The sequence below is a fragment of the Protopterus annectens genome, chromosome 13.part0 (assembly GCF_019279795.1).
Source record: "Protopterus annectens isolate FY-2018-M chromosome 13.part0, PAN1.0, whole genome shotgun sequence".
Taxonomy (NCBI): Eukaryota; Metazoa; Chordata; order Ceratodontiformes; family Protopteridae; genus Protopterus; species Protopterus annectens.
This window is the reverse complement of record NC_056747.1, coordinates 352,569,389-352,586,094: the sequence shown is the minus strand read 5'-3', so window position 1 is coordinate 352,586,094 and position 16,706 is coordinate 352,569,389. Positions and strand designations below refer to the sequence as shown.

The 16,706-nt window shown below is 39.9% G+C and overlaps 1 protein-coding gene across 1 annotated transcript in view; it reads right to left on the bottom strand.

Moving 5' to 3' along the window:
* Positions 1-16,706, bottom strand: part of SEPTIN6 (septin 6) — a 1,039,180-nt gene that overhangs the window by 825 nt on the left and 1,021,649 nt on the right. The window lies entirely within an intron of this gene.

Sequence of the window (16,706 nt, the reverse complement as noted above, 5' to 3'; positions counted from 1 at the left end):
AGGAAAACAGCAGACGCAGGACCCAAGACTTTGGAATTCAGGCCGACTGAGGGCAACCTGCCATCAGATTACCCAAATGTAATGACTGCAACAGTGAAACATGAAGAACATCTTACGTGTAGCTGGCCCCAGTTTCTTCAGCAATGAATGCCGCTGGGCCTAATGGCTATTCATAAAGTCAACATGGACCACCAAGATGTAAAGCCACCCAACAGAGTGCAGAGAGGGGAAAGGACATCTGTTCACTGAAGCAGTAGCCTCTAAATATCAACTATATCAACTACTGACATGACAAGAACAGCATTTGGGCTCCACCAATGCCCATTACTGCAGCACATACATCTGGTCATTCTCTGTCATCACCTCTATCTGTAAGTGTACAAAGATGTCTTCCTCAGGGAAAGCTAAAATACATGGCTATATACAGAATGTTTTATATATATATATATATATATATATATATATATATATATATAATATATATCTATATATCTATATCAATAAATAAAAAACACATACCAGGCTATCATCCATATCACCGCATCAGGGCAGTTAATGTAATTCTACTTGTCAAGATGGACACTATTTTCAGAAATCACTGTCACTAAAGACCTTTACTTGCACATTACATTTGTTAGGCTCTATTCACCTTAACACAAGTACTACGAGTACTCCCATTCCTCCACACCAAAGCACATTACAAGACAACATAAATGAAGCATAAGGAAGGGGCATTATTCTGGACTGAATCAGTTCTCAGATATATGACCGTTTTCTCCCATCTAGGACCATCCATCTGGAATTCCCTACCAAGCACATTTTATCTTCTCCCTTCTTTTTGCTTTTCCTAAACAGCATATGCAAATGCACCGGATCCACAGCCTTCTTTCTACTGCACAAACTAACATTTCTTTCCTTATGCTCCTACACTATACCCACGTTATCCTCAGGATGGGGTAACAATGTAATCTGTACTAAACAGAGCAAGATTGGAGTAAATAGTATGTTATGTTTCTGCTTTGTATGGCACACAGTTCTGCAAATTTTAATAAATCAATAGTGCAACAAACATTTTGTACATTGTTTTGTTGTCTAGTTCTTCTAGCTACTTAGTTGTACCGTTTCAAGGTTTTTAAGTTCTAAGAGCTGCAATGGGGTTATACTGTACATCCGTTTGCCATTTACATAACTATAAATCACAAACTTAGAACAGTTTGCATTATTTAGTTCCTACCAAGACATCTTAAATTGTGGTCTTAGTCTTTGAACTGTCTCTGCTTTATTTATTTAACTCCTGCTAAAACAAATGTTTTCTAAACTACTCTCTCTGAAACAGTTTCCTTTATTTAACTCCTGGTAAGACCAATGCATTTTAAACTGCTGTCTTAAAACGGTTTTGGTTTAAATAATTCCCGAGACAAATGCATCTTAATTTGTTTGCTTTATATATTTAAGCCATGTATTTTGTACCTCTTTCTGTTACCTACTTTCCCCACACATTTCACGGTTTTCACACTACACAGCCCAATACAAGTTATCCTGAGCCTCCAAAAACTCAAGCCTATCCTGGACCCTCCCCCATTGCTTAAATTAATGTTAGTGCCACTACAGAATGCAATTTTAAAGTGCTGGTGCTTGCCTTTTCATCCACTGCACATCACCGAGACGCTCCAGAATTTCCTCCACCCCTCCCCACTCTGGTCACTTATAGCTTTTAGTATTTCACCCCATACTGCATTGTTAACATCTTTTGTCTCTTTTCCTCTGTTTATATTTTTACTAGCTAGTTGATCTTTTTTCCCCTCACTTTTTCAATTAAAACCAGAAAATTACTTTTAGTGCCATTTTCCCCTACTGGCCAAAACTTGTAACCAAGCTGACCAGTAGAGGTATATTTACAATAGAAGCATTATCTACAGGATTCAAATACTCACTGATTGTTCATGACTACTGCCTCTGTGATCCAGGTACTCCCCTGCTCTGTTCGCCCTCACTTCGCTTGGGCTCTTCTCTGCTCGCCTACCCTACCCCCATTCCCACCCACCCCTATTATCCTTAAATTTATATGCCTTAACCACACCTCCAACCCAAGCCCAACCCTACACTCTACTCTACGTCCTGTCACTCACTTCCTATCTACCTCTAACTCCTCCCCAAACAAGGTCCCCTCCACCTTCCTCTTATGTACTATACTATTAGCTCTTAGTAGAAATCCCCTCACTCAATTCAAATTTAATACTCACTACATACTCATTTAAAACCAACTGCATAAATATCTCAGCAGAAATCTGCTCAGTTATACACACCAGCCTTTATTCTACAACTCTTCTGCTTTATACTAAAATACTTATTCTCCCCATAAACTATTCAACTTCCTGCTCAAACCACACCACCCCCTTCTACTGCACTTTATACACTCCACACACACTTTTCTCATCACTAATTCAACGTGGCAACATCCATCCCAACCCAGGTCCCACTGCCACCACTCCACCCACCAGAAGCAACTCCCCTAATCTCGTTAAATCATTACACATCACAACCATAAACCTAAGGATCCGGAAAAAAAACTTCAGACCTGCACGCCTGGCTAGTCCATAATAAAACTGATATCTCTGCCATAACAGAAACCTGGCTAAAACCTAATAAAGGACACAGAATCCCCCCCAACTAAAACATAACACGGGCAGACAGAACTAACAAAAAGGGTGGTAGTGTTGTTATCCTATTCCCAAATACATTTAATATGCATTCATTTACTGGTAAAATATCACAATTCTCTAATGCCAAAATCTTAGTAGACTTCCTGAAAATAAATTACTCTAAAAACCTCTATCATAGTCTTGTATATTCCACCAGGTAACATATAAATTGTAGAAGATATACTATCTTGGACTTCCCAGACCACATAAAATTAAACCGTAACACTTAGTGATATCAATATAAATGGGTTACGTATTAGCTCAAACTCCCATCAACACTACTAACCTACTTCAGTGCACCCAACCTTCTCTCTACTCCCACCAGATATAACAGAATTAAAGGAGCCATGTTAAATTGGATCTTAGCCTCTGATCCCTATAAAATCTTAGCAGTCGGTACCCTCCCTAACTTAAGAGACCATTTTCCTACCTTTATTTGAACTACTACCATTATCACAAAAAATCATTATGTTAAACATGTCAGGAATTTATCAATAGTCAATCCATCCACTTATAACACTCTAAAATGCATCAATTGGAATATCCTAAAAATCTCCCACTTGATGATGCCCTGCTCTATTTAAACACCACATTCCTAAAAATACTAGACAGCCTTGCACCATCCCCCTGACCAAAAGGCTGAAAATTAATCACGCTCCATGTTTAACTAAACCAACAAAGGAACAAACGTTACTAAGAGATAAAACCTAGAAACTTTGGAATAAACATAGGAACTCCAATCTAGCAAAATCCAAGCAACTTTGTAACCATTTAAAAAAATGTGTAACCAAAGATAAGAACGCATAATACAATGAGCTCCAAAAAAATAAACACAACCCCAAACAATTCTGGTCCTCCATTAGTAATCTACTTAACCAAGGTACAAAAAATAATCCTTGCCTCCACCCCAACAAATCACCAGATCAGACGGCAAGTTTAACTCCTACCTCACTGACACTATAAGCTAATATTGCAACCAATTTCTCAAGACCTCTCCCTGCATCTAACACCCAAGACCAAACTACTGTACTGCAACACACACAATCCCTACTTCCACTCCCTACCACAAACCTTACAGATCAATCCACCCTTCCCATTCACACACAGTCCCAGTCATACTCGCACAAACTTGGCCACAAACAATTCAAAGCCCATATTCACACTCTCAATTGTCCCAACCTCTCTCAAAAAAATCTACTTCTAAAACTAAAACCTTGTTCCAATGCAGCAGATGGACTAGATGGACTACCCACGGAGTATCTAAAAATCACAGCAGATGTAACTGCTTACCCCTTCAGTATACTCAAACTGATCCATACAGGAATCCTATGTTCCCAACCTTTGGAAAAAAGCATACATCATACCACTCCACAAAGGAGGTTCCTCAACTGATATTTCCTACTTTCACCCTATCCACCTTGTCTAAACTTTTGGAAAAATGTATTCACAAACAACTTCTACACTTCATTCTCAACAATTAAATTCTCTTACAAACACAATATGGTTTCAGACCAGGTCACAGCACCTCCACAGCCATAACATCCTTTATGGACCTAGTTAATACAGCCTATGACTCTAGGAAGTTTGTCTCCACTCTCTTTCTGTACCTATCCAAAACCTTTGATACTATTTCTCACACACTGCTCCTCTCACAGCTTGCTAACATTGAACACTCTACCCCATCACTCAACTGATTCAATAGCAACTTAACAGAGAACATTGCTGTAAAATAGCAACATCTATCTTCCCATATATACACAACCCCACTGGCCCCCCCAGGGCTCTATTCTAGGACGTCTACTTTTCAACATTTTTAACCACCACCTCCACTCAGCATTTCACCAGGGATCTCTTGTATAATATGCATATGACTCCACTATTATCTGCTCTGCAATAGACTTAACTCAGCTGCAACAAAACACTCAATCTGCATTCTCCGCCACAGAATCATGGGTCCACAATAATCATCCATCTCCAAACCCCAATAAAACCAAGCTTATAATTTTCACTCCAAAGAGAAATACTCCCCCTCAACAAAATCCAATTTAATGCACTCTCCCTGAACAGAACAAAAACTTAAATAGTTACCAAAACCAAACTGCTAGGTGTCAATTGAGAACCTAAAATTTGATCTACACATCCAAAATAACATCAGTAAGATCCACAAAAAACTAGAACTTCTTTACAATTTCTTTCCTTCCCACCAAAATAAGTACTCGTGTCCACCTATCTACTATGGTGCCCAACTGCTTACCAACCTCCAATCTTCACTTAAAACTAAACTAGAAACGTGCTACAACAAAATAGCCAAATTTGCAATAGGCTCTCACCATTCCACCCATCACTGCACACCCCTAAAAACATTAAACTGGCTGGAATTCCCCCACTATCTAAAACTTCCCACCACATGCAAACGTCTTACGAAACCTCAGGATTCACCTGCCCTAAATTCCTTATTTTCCAGACTACAACCCCAGCAGGTTCTTATGATCAGAGAACCAGCTCCTCCTCCAAAAACAAAAAAACTACCTGCAGGCCAATTTACTCTTGGACAACAGGAAAAACTTTAACAGCCTTCCTCTAGCCATATGCACCATTCATAGCACTGGTTCTTTCAAAACATCTCTCAGAAACCACCTCCAATGCAACTGGCTAACTGTACCAAGATTCCACCTTCAATAACCTAGCTTTCAAATACCCTCCCCTTTATTCCACATCTCTCCCGCTCTTTGCTCAATAACTTTTCACACTCCTATTATTCTATATCTCCTCCATCTTCCCAGTGCCTTGCCCTTTCTAAACTTACATCAATTTCTCTTACTTTTTCTTTTTTTACTACTTTTTCATACAACTTGCCTTCTTCCTCCTTTCACTCATCTTATCACCTTTACCCTTTCCACTAGCCATCCCCCTCATCCAACACTATATCTTCTCACAGTTCTCTTCTACTCTCTATTCCTATAATTTAGCTGCAAAGAAAACTTGTAATATAATTTTAACTCTAAACAAACTCAAACCAGCTAGGTACTTGGTATAAAGCAACCTTTTCTACTTAGACACACTAGCTAAGTTTTTGATGTAATTTAACACATACTGCTATATTTAACCCTTGTATTAGATTATGCTGCATGCTTGTTCCTTGACTGTTCTACCTTGTAAAAGTTTACTTTTTCATTTGTTTACTTTTTCTTTGCATGTTTAACTTTGTAAAAATGCTCATCTTTTATGCTTTGTATATGTTTTCTGTGGAGCTTTTCTCCACAGGCACTCAGTGAAAATGGGATCTTCTTGGCCCAGTGGACTATCCCAGTAAACAAATGTCAATAAATAAAAGTTTTCATAGTCTGAAATTACTTTTTACAACTTTAAAACTTTTTTATATTTTTAATACCTTTTTGTTTTATATTTTTTGTACAATTTTACACTCTGTAAATTAGACAGCAAGAACAAAATGAGTCCAATTCACCTACCTGCTTAAATAAGATACTAAAAGTAACTGCATAATTAATTGCATTTACATATTTATTTTACGTATTTATTTTATTTTCATTTTGGTGACTTGGTCCACTTGGTTGATACCCATCTTCACATAGCACTTGGAAATGAATGCTAAAAATACTGAAAATTTGACAAAAAGTAATGAATGAACAAAGCCAGTTATCTACTGTTACGGTTACTTTTTAAAATGTACTATACAGATTACTTGCTTATTTATGCCCTTTGGGCATTAACCTACTTGGAAAAGCAAGCTACGCAAAACCACCCCTTGCTTTAGGATGACAGTCCAACATGTAGGTAATAACACTTTACAGAAAGAAGACACTCTCACTACTTCTCAAAATACACACATTTGGTAGAGTGAATTGTAAAAGGACCATAAACAGATCTTGATGACAATATGCAACTGGTTAGTCAGTTAAAAGTAGTTTGCCTCCAAAAAAAGTAACCAACTTGCTAGAGACAAAGGAAATAAACATTTGGTCCAATTTTCCTAATGGTTTTAGTCCAGGAAATACAGGCTTTCTTGTGAACATGCAATCCTTTTCTCTAGGGTTCTGAGGATTAAAGGAAGGCCAACAGATGCAACAGACAGCATGTTTACTGTACTTAACCTACAAGATTATTCATCTTGCATACTACATTTGTGCTGTGTTGTGTTCTGCTGTGCCACATTAAGCATTATGTAACATTTGACTGTACATCTGATAACCAGGTAAATGAACAGGAGTTTAAAAAACAGTAACATGAAACACACTCTTCACATGAGTTTTTGGTAAGTGATCTAATTTGAAGATGAATTTCAGTCTCTGCCACAACCTGGCTCTAATGCAATAGATACCAGCAAACATTAAAAACAGTAGTAGCAACAGTTCACATTAGGCAGAGATATGCAACTGATTCTGTCTGCAGACTATACACAGGCATAAGCATTCAATCAATAATTGTACTGTGAATCTGTAAGTAACACTGTGCAGAATTTTAACAAATCAGTAACGCAACTAAACAAATTTAAGGAATATTTGAAGGCATAAAGTATATTTTAGGAAGATGCATATTCAATAAAGTCTGCAAAAATGAAAAAAAGGAGTGGGAATGTTGAAAATAGCACGAAGTGTAGGCAGCATGAGGGAATGCTAGGGGAAAATAGCATGATGTGTAGGCACTAATCACAGACAGCATGATCTACTGTCTGAAGAAATGGTAGGAAATAATGAAATGTGTTGGTAGATGCTTAGTAGACAGAGATGGTAGTTCATAGCATGCTATACAGAATTGAGTACGGAATGGGTGGGAAAATTCTGGGTGCCCTGATTGGTAAAGGTCACCCCCCATAGGAACCTATCAGCATCTTCCAGAAGTTCCCACTCTTGGAGACAGATGTACCCATGGCAGCACAGGCTTGATGGCATGCAATGACAATGCAAGAGTTTCTACCTCTCAGGTCACTAAAATCACCTCTCTCCAAATTACAAAATAAAGAAGTCTGTCCTCTCCAAATGGTAACAGCATAAACATGCCCAACAGGGAACTCCAACATCCAAGGCAGAGCCACCCACCACCCCAAGTGTGATGGTGGAACACTATCCTCACCACCCAACATATTTTGATATAGTAAAAACATTTTTATATCTAACTTCCAGGACCCTCCTTGAAAAGCTTTAGCTCATTCATTGGTGCCAAGTGGTACATCACTAAAGCTGGAAAGAGCTTGCGAACACAGCTCAGAAGACGCATCCATAGAAAACAATTTAACAAGAAGAGGACTAACTACCACAGTCATGGTTGAGAAAAAAATCCACAACTGCCCCCAGCAATACCAGACATGAGGCACTGGGTGCTGAATAGTTAAATGATGTCCTAAGAGGGACCAAAAAAAATAAATAAAAATTATTTTGAGAAGAGAACAACCATAGACTAAAGGTCACAGTGACCAAATTTCCCAATGGCAGACTAAAACTAGCATTGAGGACAAGAATTTGCCCAAAGTGAAAGTCAGTGAGCAGACAAACCAATGAAAGAATGTACATGATAATCCCCTGAGAAAAAGAGACACAGAAAACAGGCCAGAGCATGCAGGCCTCCTGAATGTTAAAAACACCTGAAGCAAACTAGACAGTACAAGGTAGCACTCCTTCCACATGGAGACCCCCTACTCACTTGGGATCAAAGTTTAAGACTTCCTAGAGCTGAAGCCTTCCCACCACCCTAGAGTGCCATCTAATAGGCCAGCAGTGTCTGGTGGGGAAGAGACCTGACTTGCGTTATGAGCCAGACCTGTTTTTTATCAAAATACTGTGGGAAGGGGAAATCTCTGGCCAAAGGAAGTGTGCCCCACTATTCTGCAGGAATTATGACTGCCTCTAGTGCCCACCAGGAGGTTAAGCCTGAGGCTGCTTCAAAAAGTTCTGTAGTGTGAGAACACATGAAAGAAGAAAGACTGAAAAAAGAATGGAAGAGGAAGGAGTGAATGAGAATGAGCAGCTCTCACTCAAATTCTGTTGAACCTCAAAACAAGAAAATGTCTCTACCAGTCGCAGTAAAACAAAACATCCCCACAGCCCAAGCCTACAGAAATGGTAGAACAGACAACCTTTTAGCATCTTTCCAATGGTAAAAGGCAGGGTGGCTAACACGAGATGCTTAGCCTTACAACTAGGGTAAAGAAAGGGCCTCTTAAGAGTGCAACTAAACAGAAAGGGGACATTTCCACTCAAGGACAGCCAGATATCAAAACCTGAATGCATTTTTCGAACAGCACTCTTTTAAGGAGTGATGTCAACAGGATATAGCAGCTGAGCCAGTACTCAAGGAGAAGGACTTCTGCCAAATCATTCCATATAGGGACATATCTCAGCCTAGGCTCCAACTAGTCGTAAAATGCACAAAGTCCCTCAAACAAAAAAGGTATGTGGAAGAGAGAGACAGGGTCTCGAGTCCAGACTCCAGGTGGTTCCCAAACTTTTCAGTACCATTTTCACAGTTATGTACTACTAACTGTACACAAGTATAGTACATGACTGCATATGTTTTAACATATGGCTGCAACTTTAAAAACCTGTACTTATCAGTATTTGTGTGTGTGTGTGTGTGTGTGTGTGTGTGTGTGTGTGTGTGTGTCTGTAAAGAACTTGATATTAAGTGTATGCATGGTTATGGATGTTCAGCATGTTTGTTATACTGTTCTCATGTCAACTCACTGCATTTGCCTTATGTGCACCTGGCTCAGGACCTGCATGAAAAGGGTATCAGGACCAGCTCACTTACTCAAGTTAAATAAAATAATTACAGACTGGAAGTTGTGCAGATGAGATTGTAAGGTTTAACATAGTACAGGAAGAGATGCTTGTTTGCCAATCGTTCAGTCCCATCAAGCCATACCAGTTTCAAACTCCAGACCCCCCTATCAGGTGGGTAGAAGAGAAATGGAGAACGTAGAAATGGACTGCAGTCTTTGGGGCCCCTAGCAGCCCAATGACACCATCTAAGAGTCAGCTATGAAGTATTTAGAAAATGACTCTAATCAACTAAACACCTTTATAACAGCAATGGCTTTCTTGAGGGCCACAATGGCAAGATTACCACTTCTCAAACCTCTATATCACCCCTAAAAGCTGTTCTACAAGAAAGAGTTGACCAGGAAACCCATTCTGTTTTTCAGACATGAAGTATCCCAAACAACAAAAGGGGAATGGAGACCTAAATATACAAGGCTTCCTGAGCCATAAGAAGTCCTCAAAAAAAGAGGTCACCAAAACCAAACAGGAGCTGGAGAATTGAAATATTTCATCTGTTTAAGCGGTGATGGCCTTTCTGCTGATGGTTTTTCCAAGGGAGACCACTGGGGAAGGGAGCCCCATGCCCTTTCGCAACATTAAAGAATCACACACAGGCTCCAACTATGAGCAAGCATAAAATGCACACTGGGTGTCTGGTTCCATAGTGTACAGGCATGATGCCATGACTGTAGCCCAGGTGACTAAGTTTGATAAGAGGCACTGAAGTATCAAGGTAGGGAGAGGGAAGAGTGACTAGGCACTGCCCACTCACCTCTCCATTTGATGGATGGGAGGGGTTTTGCATGCACTCAGGTGTACACTTGGCAGTGCAATTTCCCTGATGGGAGTCCACAGAATGACTGCTTATGGCATGTGGGGAAGGGCATAGCCATTTGGAGGGATAGCCTATTGAAAAAGTGATAGGATATTGTCTGTAGACAACCCACTGCGAGTTTCTCTTTGACACCAAAGCCATGTGTGTGCAGGTTATGGCTGGGAGAAAACTGAGACAAAGCCATGAATTATCTTTGATGGCTGTCAAAATGACGGCCCATCATGGTCGACCTTTACCCTGATGCTAGGGAACAATTAAGGCAACTGACTGAGGAGGTGCGGTTGAACAACACAGGGAGTGGGATGGGGTGTGCAAAAAGTGAAAAAATGCATACTGGGTAGATCAAAGCCAGTACACAGTCAAGGCAAGTATGCGAGAGAGAGAGAGAGAGAGAGAGAGAGAGAGAGACTAGTACTGGACATGGTACTAGTGATGAAAGTCAGCACTCTCAACTTATGCTCCCATTATGAATCAATTGTCTGATTTCTCATGCACTACCCATGGATCTTGGTGTGGGTGCACAATGACTTTTCATCAAGGACAGAGGAACCAAGTTGGGTCTACACACAGAGGTTCTCAGAGAACAATCATCCTCAATCCATAGCACAAATGTCTGCTTCCAGAAATTAGGCTACATGGATCAGGGCCAACTCAATCATCCACATGATTAACAAGTGGCATTAAACATCTTAGAATTCCCCTTCCAAGGTGAACACAAGAAGCACATCTTTTCCAGGATTCTTGATCACCTTTGTAATGAAAGAATCAGACCCTTGTCTTCTAAATTGAGGACAATCCTTATCTCTGTGAAAAGGAGGGTGGCGGAATTGCAGACATTTTTTGAGAAGTCCACAGAAAGAAGTCTCCACTGGAGAAACTTCAGACTTCTCAAAGGATGACAACAACCACCCTTCCACAAATTTCAAGAGTAGCTTCCTGCCATCCACTGCAGAGATGAAGGAATTGTTAACTTCATTAAGACAAGACAGAAATTACATTTGCTAGTTGGGGTATAACACCGATGTACATGGACTTCAGGCTCAGCCAGAAGCACTGTCTGTTAAGTGACTTGCTCAGGCTCACACAGTAATCAGACTCAGGACTGCTGCAGGGTATACATAGCTGTAGCCTTAAACATTTGTGACAAACTACCAGACAAAAATCCAGAACATAAACCAATGAAAGCAAAGACTGAAGTATGAAATACATGAGTGGCAAAAAAAGAAAAATGCTAGTCGCTGCACATTTTAAAGAATATCATGGTAGTAATGTGGAAGGAGTTCAGATCAATACAGAACAGGTTAAGGTGGACAGGTTCAATATTTTTGAAACAAACTATTGCAAAAAGAATCTATTTTTATATTAACGCATGAAACTTTAGTCCCTAAGGGACTTAATAGAGATGTAATTGGAGGGTTTTAATTGGGTAAATGTTTTGTAATGATGTAATTTCTTTAGTTATTTTATTGAATAATTAGAAGCGGTTTTGTATATAAATGACTGTTATTTGTGTTTTTTAATACCCTGAAAAGCCTTTTTAGCCGAAGTTCTAAGAGTTTTTATCCGAATAAATTACTATTTAGAAAAATGCTTGGTGGATTCCTGGTTGTGTGTGATCTGTTGTTGATGCATCACTGGGAAAAATTGCCTGGGCACATGGATGGTGGAAGGGTAATGAACAGCAACCGCAACAGGCCTAACAGCTCAGCTGATGTAGTGAGTGGATCTATTCGATTTGAGGCTTTCTGCAGATTGTAACCATGAGAACACTACTAAACAGTAAAAACTATAAAACTTCCCTTGGAGGCTATGTTCAGAAAACTAAATCCTGACTCCAAGAGGTGCCAAAAAAAGTGTCCCAATTCCTAGAATCATAGCTCAAACAAGAATACTTTCTGATGGGGTCAGATACACAGTGGCCATGGCATTCAAGTCTGCAATGGAGGCATTTTTGAAGCAAGCTCTGGAAGTAGCAACAGCTCTAACAGGATAACTTCAGTCAGCAGCATTTTCCAGTGGACTGTTCACCACCTGATGGCAAAATGAACAGTCTGCAAATCACTTGGAAACAATTTGCTTTGAAACTGGAAAAAAAATATTTCTGTCTGAAACACAGGAGACAAAACTGGTTGGTCTTCTTTAACTAATGCAGCATCTCCAGGTAAAACCTGAGCTGGCAATGCATGCACAAAGCATGAGTGACTTTCCCTCTACTCCAGATTCTGATCCTGCAAGAAAATATGGAGATATGGAAAATATGGAGAACGGAATATGGAAAATATGGAGAACGGATTGGTTCTTAAATAATTTTTTAAGCATCAAACTTTCACTAAAACAGCAGTCAAGGAGTACTCCACCAAACAAACCATAAAACACATACTAAACATTTCATGCAACATAAAAAATTATAAACACCAGAACTGGACAGAACATGGACTTAAACCATGTCATGCATGCCAAACAAGATCAAATCTTAGCCAGCTCCACTGGCATAAACGAGTACAGGCTTGACTATAACACAGGTAATTTGAGTTTAATTTGTGTCTCAGGCAACTGCTGCAGCTGGCTGAAGGGGAAACAAGAATGAAGTGACCAAGCCCACTCGCCTTCCTCATGGATGAGGTGCAAGGTACATGTTCCAGGACACACCTCATGGAAACCAGGAAAAACCTGCACAATGTGGTCACTTCCATAAAAATAAAAGCTGAAAAAGTAGCTACTATTAAATCTAAACTGATAGGTATAGCGTGGAGTGGTAAGCTTATACCATGTTGACAGTTTCCCCAAAAGCCAAAAATCACTACCTTTTTTCTATGACATCAGATCCTCAAGACCCTTTTTTATTCTCAATGAGAATATCCCATTTACCTGAAAGATAAAAACTGCGCCAAATCATATGGTCATAATGTGTTGAGTGCATTTCAGCATTATAATTTGCAGGACCCCCCCCCCAAAAAAAAAAAAAAAAAAAAAGATGCTTTAGATAAGTGTTGCAGCAAAGTAATAATTTGTAGTAACATATTTAACAAATGGGTGGGGTAATTTATTAGTTTGAGATTATCTTGCTCCACTCCCTGCTAACTTATCAGCTAAGAAAATGGACCACTCAGACAGTAATTCTTCAAAGTCTGAGGAGACTGTATTAGAGTACTTCTTGAGAAATAACTTTAAGCTTAACAGTGGAGAGATTATACTTGGGTGCTTTAGAATTCCATAGCTACAAAAGTTACATAACTACTACAAAAGATCATAAACCATATCCAACCACTTCAACCTGCAGAAGTCACAGGGATTAGTCAGCTTGACACCTGATTTTTTTAAACCGGGAAGACCAATGGACTCAAGTGTGCATCTTCAGTGGCAACCCAGCAGCACTGTTTATTCAAGTGACTTGCGCATGGGTCTCACATTATGCAAACTGAGGTGGAAAAAGTCGCACCCTGTACCCTTGACTACAGGAAGCAGCTTGTTAATAGCTAGATTTTTCCAGGACAAACCTCTTCCATCAACTCCCAACATGCTTTGCTTTTCTCCAGAACTATATAAACCATAGGACTGTGAGCACCTTCAAAGAAATGCACTCACTATAAACTTTGTAAGGCCCTTCAGGTCTCAGCCATCAAAAATAGAGAAAAAGCTGGGTGGGTATGCTGAAACTGATGGACATGGACTATGGAGCTCTATCATTCTGTAAGCATGCAACTTTTGTTATCTAATCTAACATGGTCCAGTTTGCCCACTTCAGCATTTAGGACAGATTCATCATCTCTTCCTTTTGGGTGGCATCATAACAGAGTCCCTTTGATCACTCTAGATTGGAAGGCAGACATAGATCCGAAGATTGCATCCAGCATGTACAATTCTGCAGAAGTATGCAAAGCAGCATATGTCATAGCTGCACAGATGTCACCCGGAGTCATTCCTGAAAAAAGGTTCAGGAGGTTGCCATTACTCTAATGGAATGTATTCAGAAAGTCCTCTACACAGGGTGACTTTAGAAACTTTTAAGCAGAGTTATTAGTTACACATGAGACAAAAAAGCTCAACATCTTTTCTCCTCTCTCTAGTTTTAACCACATAGAAATTTAAATTATCTGATCTGTGCATACCCAAACACAACAAAAGATACTTTTTATGAAAAAATCGGTATGGAGATTTAAGAACTTATGGTCTGCAATTCAGAAATCCTTTCTTGAAGGAAACAGCCATCAAGATTAAGGTTTTACATGTTTAACAAAAATACTTTATGACCTAGAAGTTGGTTTAAAGGAAGAGAAATTGAGATCCCAGGGAGGACTGCCCAATAGTGCAGAAGCAGGGTATCCATCTGTACCACTAGTGACCAGACTTAGGAAATGGATTCAAGCTGCTGGCAGTTAGTTGGTGGGACAGGATGAATGAAACTGCTGATAACTCTCATCTTCGGGGAGGAATTGGGGAAACCAAGTGCCTGGAGATCTGTGGTGGAAACTAAGGACCATGCAGGAAATGTAAAGTTAACATAGCTAGGAGGTGGAGAAGTCCTGTGATCACTGCACTGACCACGGTCTACAGTTTTGGAGTCTGAGTAACCTGTGTGAATGATAGTTCCACTTTTCACTTGCAAATAGACTTAGGATTCCATAAGTCAAAAAGATGTTGTTTTCCTAAGGAATTTGGGGGGAGGGCTTATCCAGTAAAGGATAAGGTCTAGGACACCTGTCAAGTGGCAACTGGGGGTTCTGGGACTGAATGATTATTGAAACCAGTGGTACAATTTTAGGCAGTGTGAGGTTTTTTTTTTTTTTTGATGATGGTGGGAAATCATTTCTTCACAAAAATAGGGCATCAACAAAAAAAAACTTTCAAAAGGGCTTTACAGGCATTGAGTTAAGTCACTAAGTGATTTAAGCAATGGTGAAAACTATAAATCACTGTTTACAGAATCTGTAACAGAGTGCAGACTACCCTCATCTTAAATGAGGATGTATAGTCCAATTATCGAGTACCATGGACAGTCTTCCCTTGACAATGACCATTTCTCCACCCAAGGGTTGAGGTATCCATGACAGCCTATGGGGGAGGAGAATCGGACTAGAGACTTTTGCAAGAGATGTGCTATGCAAGTTCTGGAAATAGTTATTTGGCCCAATATGAGATTTGCACTTTGATTCCATTGACTTGAGAGTCCAGTGCAGTAACCTCATGTGAAAACTATTTGGGGACCAGAAAAATAGTGGTCACCATTACTCACAAAGCTTTGAGACAAGGTGCACCCCAAAATGAAATCTGACTGAAGATACAGTTTGCTGAATCAGAGAAATTCTTTCCAAAGACAGGCTTTCTTTGTACAAGACTGTCCAGTGCACAACTAAAAAATGTGAAGGTCCACATTGGCTACATCTATGAATTAATGAGTTCACTATTATTCCTAACAATTTGAACATTTGAAGAGACTCCAAACCCAACACTAGTTTCCCAGTGTCAGGTCAGCTAGGAGCCTGTTGCAGAGGTAGGGAAATTGTAAGACACCCTGCAGTCTCCGATTCGCTGCAACAACTGGCTTGTGGTGAGGCCAAATGGAAAGGACAAAAACTAAAAATAACTGGCTCCTATCCTGTAGCACTGAAATCTCCTTGACTCCTGTGCTACTTTTATATGCATGTAGGCATCTTGGAGGTCTACAGTGTATACACAGTTTCCTTCTGACAAGCAAAGGATAATCAATGTCACTTACTTGTAACTAACATATCCTGAAATAGCATCAGGACCCCCTATAGTCTGGACAGGAACTCTTGGATAACACATTTTTGAAAAAAGGTTTAGGACCTCTTCACTGTCCATCACACTTGACAGGCTGTGAAGTTGGGTAATTGTACAGAGTACTGCCTGGGTAGTCCATGGAACAGGATCTTGTAGCCTACTGATACGAATGTTCAAATCTACAAAAACACAAATGTAAAGGGAAAAACAGTGCCAATAAACTAAGAGACTACCTGTTCTATATGAAAATCACACAAGCCGACAGTTGGATAGACAAATGACACCCTCCCAACTGCTGCCAGACAGGGACAGTCAGGCGAGTCCTCATGGATTCGGCTGCTGAAGCAGCACCCCCAATGAGTAGCTATTACATCCCTGCTTGGGTTTGGGACTTCTATCCACTACCCCCTTTGAGGAAGTCCATTTTGGAAATGACCAAAGACCTGCTGATTCTGTCCAGACTGTTTGCTGTTGACTTCCTCTGTACTATAACTGCAATGGACTCTTCTCCATCGTGGTGTCTCAAAGTGAAAGCCAACCCCGATTTTGCATTCATTTTTTACTGCCGCCAGTGTTTTCGATAGTGTCTGAATAAATCAGTTCCATTAAAGGGGGAATTAAAAAGGACACATCTTCTCAGCCCAATTAATG